This window comes from Mus caroli, unplaced genomic scaffold, assembly GCF_978045245.1.
Source record: "Mus caroli unplaced genomic scaffold, Mus_caroli_1 scaffold_13, whole genome shotgun sequence".
NCBI classification, from domain to species: Eukaryota; Metazoa; Chordata; class Mammalia; order Rodentia; family Muridae; genus Mus; species Mus caroli.
In genome coordinates this window covers 107996303-108006298 of record NW_028227268.1, presented here as the reverse complement: position 1 = coordinate 108006298, position 9996 = coordinate 107996303, and the positions used below count along the sequence as shown (strand labels likewise).

The window sequence follows — 9996 nt, the reverse complement described above, 5'->3', positions numbered from 1 at the left end:
TGAATTACTTTCCTATCCTCAATATTTTTGGGTTCAAAGAGTTATGTAGGTGTTGTCTTCAGCAGCAGAGTGTTACTGTCAGTTTGTGAAGAGCAACTAATAAATAGCCTTGGGAAAATATCCTTGGTTGCTTGGGGAATTCATTCGAGCCCCTATGGATAAAAATTTTATTAGATGTAATCCATTCCTGGCAGTAGAAGCTTTATTTGGTAACAAGAGATGTCCAGTTGGGATTCTTTCTTCCCCATTATTTGGCAATTTCATTTAGACCTCCTATACACACATATCCAGAGAAAGAGAGAGAGAGAGAGAGAGAGAGAGAGAGCGCCTTCTACTCTATTAGGTTTTCATACAACCCCTCAAATGACCCCCCAGTCTCTTCCCCTATTCCCTGCCATACCCCCACTTTCCTCTCTCCATTTGGTCCTTCCATCTACAGAGATCCATTATTCCTCTACATTCCTTACTCTATACCTATCTTCTATAATTTATGGATTTTTAGCTTGCTTATTGAAGATTTAACACTGATATCCACATATAAGTTACTATATACTTTTTAATTTTTTTTTTGTCATTTCAATTCAAGGTGGTTACCTTTGGATGATTTTTTTTTCTAGCTCTATTTAATCTGTTGAAAATTTCACGATATTATTTTTCTTCCCTTTAATTTTGTGTATTGAAAATACGTTATTTTCTCATTCAGTATATGCTGATTATATTTTCGTTATTCTATATTCTTCCCAGTTTCTCACCAATTCCCATTACTGCTGGATCTACTCCATCTCTGTCTCTCATTAGAAAAAAAGCTGGCTTCTAAAACATAACACTAAACATGGCAAAATAACATATATGAAGATGAAGCAAAATCCATCATACCAAAGTTGAACAAGGCAACCCAACAAAAGACAAATAGTCCTAAAAGTAGGCACAAGAATTAGAGACCGGCTATTTGTATAAGCATTGTAGATATGGCTGCTGTGTCACATGTGTGTCATTGGGTGGTAGAGAGAACAAAGGATATGTCTAAGCCCAGTGTTCTGACCTATGAACATCTATGATTAGTAGCCTATGATTAGTAACCTACTAAATGATTAGTAGCCTAATACTTCCTAAAATGGTCAGCTGAGACAACCATCAGTATGAGGCTAGGAACAGAGAGAGGGAACTAGCCTAAGATACCACCAGTTATGTGCCAGGCAGGCATAGATGGGCTACAATGATGGGGAGCAATCCCGAGACTGACTGAAACAACCTGTCTGAGACCATGGGCCCCAGGCAGGAATAAGACTGAGACAGACAATCCTTGCAAGAGATGGCTAGTTAAGGAGTAAGCATAAGATGACCACCAGACTGGTGCCATAGGGGTCATACAAGGTGCTAACACGAGATGACTGCCCATCTTGTACCATGAAGGTCTAGTGAAGACTGCCAAAAATGACCCCTGTCTGGTACCAAAATGCATTAGTGTGCCATAGTATTATGGAAACCACTCCTTAGATGACTTCAGACACTCAAAGATCCAGACACCAATAAGAGGAGCAAGTAAGTTTTGGAGAAATGGAAGAGAAAGAGTAAAAGAAGGATGTGGGCACAATGAAGGGAAGCAGAACCAGACTTGAGGATAGTGAGGAACAGCCTGAAGTGAGTAGCCAATTATGCCATCTTAGACCATATTGGGGTCCTAGCATTTGCTGCCATCAGGGGACACATCTGGCTCTGTGGCTCTGAAGAAGCAAGGCTCTGTTAACAGCAATGGGCCAATATTCATGTGGAAACTGAACAACACTCTTCTCAATGATACCTTGGTCAAGGAAGGAATAAAGAAAGAAATTAAGGACTTTTTGGAGTTTAATGAAAATGAAGCCACAACATACTCAAACTTATGGGACACAATGAAAGCATTTCTAAGAGGAAAACTCACATCTCTGAGAGCCTCCAAAAAGAAACTAAAGAGAACACACATTAGCAGCTTGACAACACACCTAAAAGCTCTAGGACAAAAGGAAGCAAATTCACCCAAAAGGAGTAGATGGCAGGAAATAATCAAACTCAGGGGCAAAAATCAACCAAGTGGAAACAAGAACTATTCAAAGAATCAACCAAATGAGGAGCTGGTTCTTTGAGAAACTCAACAAGATAGATAAACTCTTAGACAGGCTCACTAGAAGCCATAGGGAAAGCATCCTCGTTAACAAAATCAGAAATGAAAAAGGAGACATAACAACTGATCCTGAAGAAATCCAAAACACCATCAGATCCTTCTACAAAAGGCTATACTCAACAAAACTGGAGAACCTGGATGAAATGGACAAGTTTCTAGACAGATGCCAGGTACCAAAATTAAATCAAGATCAGGTTAATGACATAAACACTCCTTTATTTCCTAAAGAAATAGAAGCAGTCATTAATAGTCTCCTAACCAAAAGAAGCCGAGGACCAGATGGGTTTAGTGCAGAGTTCTATCAGACCTTCAAAGAAGATCTAATCCCTGTTCTTCACAAACTATTCCACAAAATAGAAACAGAAGGTACTCTACCCAACTCATTCTATGAAGCCACAATTACTCTGATACCTAAACCACAAAAAGTCCCAACAAAGATAGAGAACTTCAGATCAATTTCCCTTATGAATATCGATGCAAAAATCCTCAATAAAATTCTTGCTAACCAAATCCAAGAACACATCAAAACAATCATCCATCCTGACCAAGTAGGTTTCATCCCAGGGATGCAGGGAAGTTTCAATATATGGAAATCCATCAATGTAATCCAGTATATAAACAAACTCAAAGATAAAAACCACATAATCATCTCGTTAGAAGCATTGAAACCATTTGACAAAATCCAAAACCCATTCAAGATAAAAGTCTTGGTAAGATCAGGAATTCAAGGCCCATACCTAAACATGATAAAAGCAATCTACAGCAAACCAGTAGCCAACATCAAAGTAAGTGGTGAGAAGCTGGAAGCAATCTCACTAAAATCAGGGACTAGACAAGGCTGCCACTTTTTCCATACCTATTCAATATTGTACTTGAAGTCCTAGCCAGAGCAATTTGACAACAAAAGGAGATCCAGGGGATACAAATTGGAAAGGAAGTAGTCAAAATATCACTTTTTGCAGATGATATGATAGTATATATAAGTGACCCTAAAAATTCTACCAGAGAACTCCTATACCTGATATATTGGCTAGTTTTGTGTCAACTTGACACAGCTGGAGTTATCACAGAGAAAAGGGTTTCAGTTGAGAAAATGCCTCCATGAGATACAACTGTAAGGCATTTTCTCAATTAGTGATCAAGGGTGGAAAGGCCCCTTGTGGGTGGGACTATCTCTGAGCTGGTAGTCTTGGTTCTATAATAGAGCAGGCTGAGCAAGCTAGAGGAAGCAAGCCAATAAAGAACATCCCTCCATGGCCTCTGCATCAGCCCCTGCTTTCTGATCTGCTTGAGTTTCAGTCCTGACTTCCTTTGGTGATGAACAGCAATATGGAAGTGTAAGCCGAATAAACCCTTTCCTCCCCAACTTGCTTCTTGGTCATGATGTTTGTGCAGGAATAGAAACCCTGTCTAAGACAAATTGGTATCAGCAGATGTTTTGGGGAGGACTGTGGAAGGACATTGGAACTTTGGGCTTTAAGATCCATTCGTTGTTAAGAGCTCTGTCAGATGTTGTGTAGGAGCTTGGAAGATAATGTTGAGAACAGTGCAGAAGATGGAGGTCTGGTTCATGAAATTTCAGAGGGAAAATTAAAGACTCTTTTCAAGGCCATTGCTATTTTGATTGGGAAGAATCTGTGGTTCTGGTTAGCTGGGGCTGAAGAATCAGCTGTGAATAACAAGATACCAGTACTACTAAAGTGAAACTTTACTTTATTACTGGGGCTATTGATGCTGGTTAGCTGGAGCTAAGAAATTGGCAGTGATTAAGAAGAGACAGGCATCGTTGAGGTGACATCTTCGGGGAAGTGTTTTCTGAAAGCACAAAGAGGCTGTATTCCAGAGATAGCCAAGGTTGTACTCCTGCTGCAGTGGGACTTGGTAATGTTAAAGGGTCACCCAGGTGGAACTGGTTTTGAAAGCATGAAGGGGTCACGCAGAGCAGCTGAGGCTCAGCACTGTGAGAGGCCATGGAAGGCCATTGGTGAAGGTGCAGCCTCAGTTGCAATTGATGGCCCAGGACTGAAGGGGTCATGTAGTGTTTTGGAGATACCAGTACCATGAGATGACCACAAAGAGCAGCAGCAGTGGAGTACAGGCATCTGGAGCCTAGAGGATGACGCATGTGCTACAAAGGGCATGGCTGGAGAAGTGACCCAAGCCCTTGGAGGAGCCCAGAAGATTGTGAGTTGGATCCCAGACATTGGATGGTTGAAGATTTATTTTTGTTTTTTATTGTGACTGTGCCCTGATATTTTCCCTCTTGAAGGAAGAACCTATTTTAGTGGCTCCCATAGTTAAGAGACTTTTAATTGTAAAAAGACTTTGGATTTTAAAAGAGAAGGATATTTTAAAGAGATTGAAATTTTAAGAATATGTAAAGACTGTGGGACGTTTAAAGTTATTTAGAACTTGGGGATGAATAAGAATATAAGGGTTGAGGTTTACTAGTGATGTGTTTGTGTGTCAAGTTGACAAGGGGTCAATTGTACTGGCTAGTTTTGTGTCAACTTGACACAGCTGGAGTTATCACAGAGAAAGGAGTTTCAGTTGAGTAAATGCCTCCATGAGATACAACTGTAAGAGATTTTCTCAATTAGTGATCAAGGGGGAAAGGCCCCTTGTGGGTGGGACCATCTCTGGGCTGGTAGTCTTGGTTCTATAAGAGAGCAGGCTGAGCAAGCCAGAGGAGGCAAGCCAATAAAGAACATCCCTCCATGGCCTCTGCATCAGCTCCTGCTTTCTGATCTGCTTGAGTTTCAGTCCTGACTTCCTTTGGTGATGAACAGCAATATGGAAGTGTAAGCCGAATAAACCCTTTCCTCCCCAACTTGCTTCTTGGTCATGATGTTTGTGCAGGAATAGAAACCCTGACTAAGACACCTGATAAACAGCTTCAATGAAGTAGCTGGATATAAAATTAACTCAAACAAGTCAATGGCTTTTCTGTACACAAAGGATAAACAGACTGGGAAAGAAATTAGGGAAAGAACACCTTTCTCAATAGTCACAAATATTATAAAATACCTTGGTGTGACTCTAACTAAGGAAGTGAAAGATCTGTATGATAAGAACTTCAAGTCTCTGAAGAAAGAAATTAAAGATCTCAGAAGATGGAAAGATCTCCCATGCTCATGCATTGACAGGATCAATATAGTAAAAATGGCTATCTTGCCAAAAGCAATCAACAGGTTCAATGCAATCCCCATCAAAATTCCAACTCAATTCTTCAATGAATTAGAAAGAGCAATCTGCAAATTCATCTGGAGTAACAAAAAACCTAGGATAGCAAAAACTATGCTCAAGTATAAAAAAACTTCTGGTGGAATCACCATGCCTGACCTAAACCTGTACTAAAGAGCAATTGTGATAAATCTACATGGTACTGGTATAGCAACAGACAAGTAGAATAGAATTGAATACTCAGAAATGAACCCACACACCTATGGTCACTTGATCTTTGACAAGGGAGCTAAAAACATCCAGTGGAAAAAAGACAGCATTTTCAACAAATGGTGCTGGCACAACTGGCAGTTATCATGTAGAAGAATGCAAATTGATCCATTCCTATCTCCTTGTACTAAGGTCAAATCTAAGTGGATTAAGGAATCCTACATAAAACCAGAGACACTGAAACTTATAGAGGAGAAAGTAGGGAAAAGCCTCGAAGATATGGGTGCAGGGGAAAATTTCTGAATAGAAAAGCAGTGGCTTGTGCTGTAAGATCGAGAATTGACAAACGGGACCTCATAAAATTGCAAAGCTTCTACAAGGCAAAAGACACTGACAATGAGACAAAAAAGCCACCAACAGATTGGGAAAGGATCTTTACCTATCCTAAATCAAATAGGGGACTTATATCCAATATATATAAAGAACTCAAGAAGGTGGACTCCAGAAAATCAAATAATTCCATTAAAAAAATGGGGCTCAGAGCTAAACAAAGAATTCTCACCTGAGGAATACCTAATGGCTGAGAAGCACATGAAAAAATGTTCACCATCCTTAATCATCAGGTAAGTGCAAATCAAAAAACCCTGAGATTCCAGCTCATACCAGTCAGAATGGCTAAGATCAAAAATTCAGGTGACAGCAGAAGCTGGTGAGGATGTGGAGAAAGAGGAACACTCCTCCACTATTGGTGGGATTCCAAGCTTGTATAACCACTCTGGAAATCAGTCTGGTGGTTCCTCAGAAAATTGAACATAGTTCTACCAGAGGATCCTGCAGTACCTCTCCTGGGCATATATCCAGAAGATCTTCAAACCAGTAAGAAGGACACATGCTCCACTATGTTCATAGCAGCCTTATTTATAATAGCCAGAAGCTGGAAAGAACCCAGATGCCCCTCAACAAAGGAATGGATACAGAAAATGTGGTACATTTACACAATGGAGTACTACTCAGCTATTAAAAAGAATGAATTTATGAAATTCCTAGCCAAACAGGTGGACCTGGAGGGCATCATCCTGAGTGAGGTAACACAATCACAAAGGAACTCACACAATATGTACTCACTGATAAGTGAATATTAGCCCAGAAACTTAGAATACCCAAGATATAAGATACAATTTGCAAAACACATGAAACTCAAGAAGAATGAAGACCAAAGTGTGGACACTTTGCCCCTTCTTAGAATTGGGAACAAAACACCCATGGAAGGAGTTACAGAGACAAAGTTTGGAGCTGAGATGAAAGGATGGACCATCTAGAGACTGCCATATCTGGGGATCCATCCCATAATCAGCTTCCAAAAGCTGACACCATTGCATATACTAGCAAGATTTTGCTGAAAGGACTCAGATACAGCTGTCTCTTTTGAGGCTATGCCGGGGCCTAGCAAACACAGAAGTGGATGCTCACTGTTAGCTATTGGATGGATCACAGGACCCCCAATGGGGGAGCTAGAGAAAGTACCCAAGGAGCTAAAGGGATCTGCAACCCTATAGGTGGAACAACAATATGAACTAACCAGTACCTCCCAGAGCTCGTGTCTCTAGCTGCAAATATATCAGAAGTTGGCCTAGTCAGCCATCAGTGGAAAGAGAGGCCCATTGGTCATGCAAACTTTATATGTCTCATTACAGGGGAATGCCAGGGCCAAGAAGTGGGAGTGGGAGAGTGGGGGAGTGTGTGGAGGGCTTTTGGGATAGCATTGGAAATGTAAATGAAATAAATACCTAATTAAAGAAGAAGAAGAAGAAGAAGAAGAAGAAGAAGAAGAAGAAGAAGAAGAAGAAGAAGAAGAAGAAGAAGAAGAAGAAGAAGTTATCCAAGCTCTTTAAAGGAGCCCTTAAGATCATATGTGGATCTCAGATGTTGAAACAACTCACAGTAACGTTGAAGTTACCTTGGAGACTCCAAGATGTTCTATATGCAAGAACCTTTGACTATCTGGTGAGCGAAGCTGATAACAGGGAGTGGAACAAGCCCAGGGGAAAAAAGGTTGCTGTAGTCAAAAGGGATCAAAAGAAACTGGAGATATGAAGACTGCTTTGACATCAGACATGAAGATACACAGTTTAAAGTTTTTTCAGCTCATTTCCTGTCTTGTTGGTTACAGTTCAGTGATTGGATGAATCTCAGAAGATACTTTGAATTTAAGACTTTTAACATTGTTAGGACTGGTATAGACTATGGGAATGTTCAAAGTTGTACTAAATGTATTTTTTATTATGCTATGTCCCCCATAGATTCTTGTGTTTGAACAAGCATATGGGGGCCAGGCTTTGGAATGTGATGTTTTGAATATGCTTGTCGCAGGAAGTTGCAAAATTAGGAGGTGTGTCCTTGTTGGAAAAGTTGTGACTTTATTGGAGGAAGTATGCCATTGTGGGTGTGGCCTTCAGGACACTCATCCTAGCTCCCTGGATGCCAGTCTTCTCCTCATGGCCTTCAGATGAATTTGTAAAAGCCTCAGCTTCTTCAGCACCAAGACTGCCTGGATGCTGCCATGTTCCCACCTTGTTGATAATGGACTGGATCTCTGAACACATAAGCCAGTCCCAACTAAATATTGGCCTTATAAGATTTACATCGGTCATGTTTCTATCCACAGCAGTAAAACCCTAAGAGAGATATTATGCTAAAATCTATAATACACACACAGAGGACCTGGAGCAGAACCATGTAGTTCATTCATTTTTTTATTCTGTGACTGTGGATTCATCTGTATCTTGTTTAGTTGATTTAGTGCTATAATTAAAGTCTGGGATCTACCTCCATTCCCATGCTCCCAGAAATAAGACTCAGATTCAAAATATATTTACAAATAACTCAGCCATATAGATAGGCTCTTCTCAGACTATATCATAACTTAGATTACCCAGTGATTTTAACCTGCATTCTGTCACATGGCTCATTACCTATGCTCAGGTATCATGCATCTGTCCCCTTACATCTTCCCAAGCCTGGCTCTATCCCAGAATTTTTTCTCATTCCCAGATGTCCCACCTCCCATTTTGGCCCAAGTAATAGTCCATGTTTTGTTTTGTTTTGTTTTTAATTGACAGGTGATGCATCCATACAATATATAGAGTACTGTTTTCCAGCCTTCATCCCCTCTGGTTCTAATACTCTTTTTAGGTCCTCTTACATGGGATTATATGAGCTCCAAGGAGAAAGTTTTACTGGACACATACCATTTACATATTCTCTCCACACAATGTCTAAGCATGAGTCTCAGCATCTGTTCCTATCTGCTGTCAGAGAAAGCTTCTGTGATGATGACTGAATAAGACACTGACTAATGAATATAGCTGAATATCATTGTGACTACGTAATATCCCATTGTTTGAATATATGAGATTTTTTTTAAAATTCATTCATCAATTGATGAAGATTGAGGCATATTTCAATTTCAGGTTATTCTGAAGAGAAATGCAATGATCATGGATGAGCAAGTGTCTCTGTAATGGTATGAAGTGTACTTTGGATAGATAAATCTCCAAGACTGATAAAGTTGGATCTTGAGAGAGATCACTTTCAGTTAATTAGTTAATTAATCAATTAATCTCTACAATAATTCTTCAGATTTTGGAAATGTCTATATTAATATCCACACTGGTTGTACAAGTTTGAACTACCACCAGCAATAGATTAGTGTTGCCCTTATTCCACAACCTGGCCAACCTAAGCTGTCATTTGTTTCATTAATCTTGGCCACATTTCCTGATGTAAGATGAAATCTTTATTTTTATTTGCAATATATTGATAATCAAATATGTTAAACATTTATTTAAGTGCTTCTTAGTCATTTGTGTTTTCTCTTTTCAGAATTCTCTACTATATACGTACCTCAGTTTTAAATCTGTTTTTTTTTTTTTTCATACTTGATATCCAGGTTGGAGTTCTCTACATATTTTAGGTTTATCACAAGTGTAATTGCTAGATATTTTCTCATTCTGCCTTTCACTACCTGAATGATGATTTTTTTTTCCACACAGAAGCTTTTCAGTTTCAAAAGGTCCTAATTATTAACTTTTTTGATTACTGTTTGTACTATTTGTTGTCTATTCAAAAAGCTATTGTGTGAATTCAAGACTATTGCTCAATTTTGCTTCTGTCAGATTCAGTGTTTCTGTTCTTATGTTGAGGTCTTTAATCTATTTTAAGTTGAGTTTTGTACAAGTCTAATAAGTATGGATCTTTGTGCATTTGTCTTCATGCAAAAATCTAGTTTGATAAGCACAATTTGTTGAAGATGCTGTCTTGGTCCAAAGTTCATTTCTGGTTTCTTAAAATATCAAAGTCATATATCCATAGATTATGTTCTTATGTCTCAGGCTTAAGTTCAGTTTCAATGATTAATATGTGGCTTTGTGCAAATGGCATGC

General features: G+C 39.3%; 1 non-coding gene across 1 annotated transcript; it reads left to right on the top strand.

Annotated features, from left to right (window-relative positions):
- Nucleotides 1-944: 944 nt before the first annotated feature.
- Nucleotides 945-1074, top strand: LOC115032693 (small nucleolar RNA SNORA17). Its single transcript, XR_003838321.1, has one exon. It is a non-coding gene; the product is annotated as a small nucleolar RNA SNORA17 (small nucleolar RNA).
- The last annotated feature ends 8922 nt before the right edge of the window (nucleotides 1075-9996 follow it).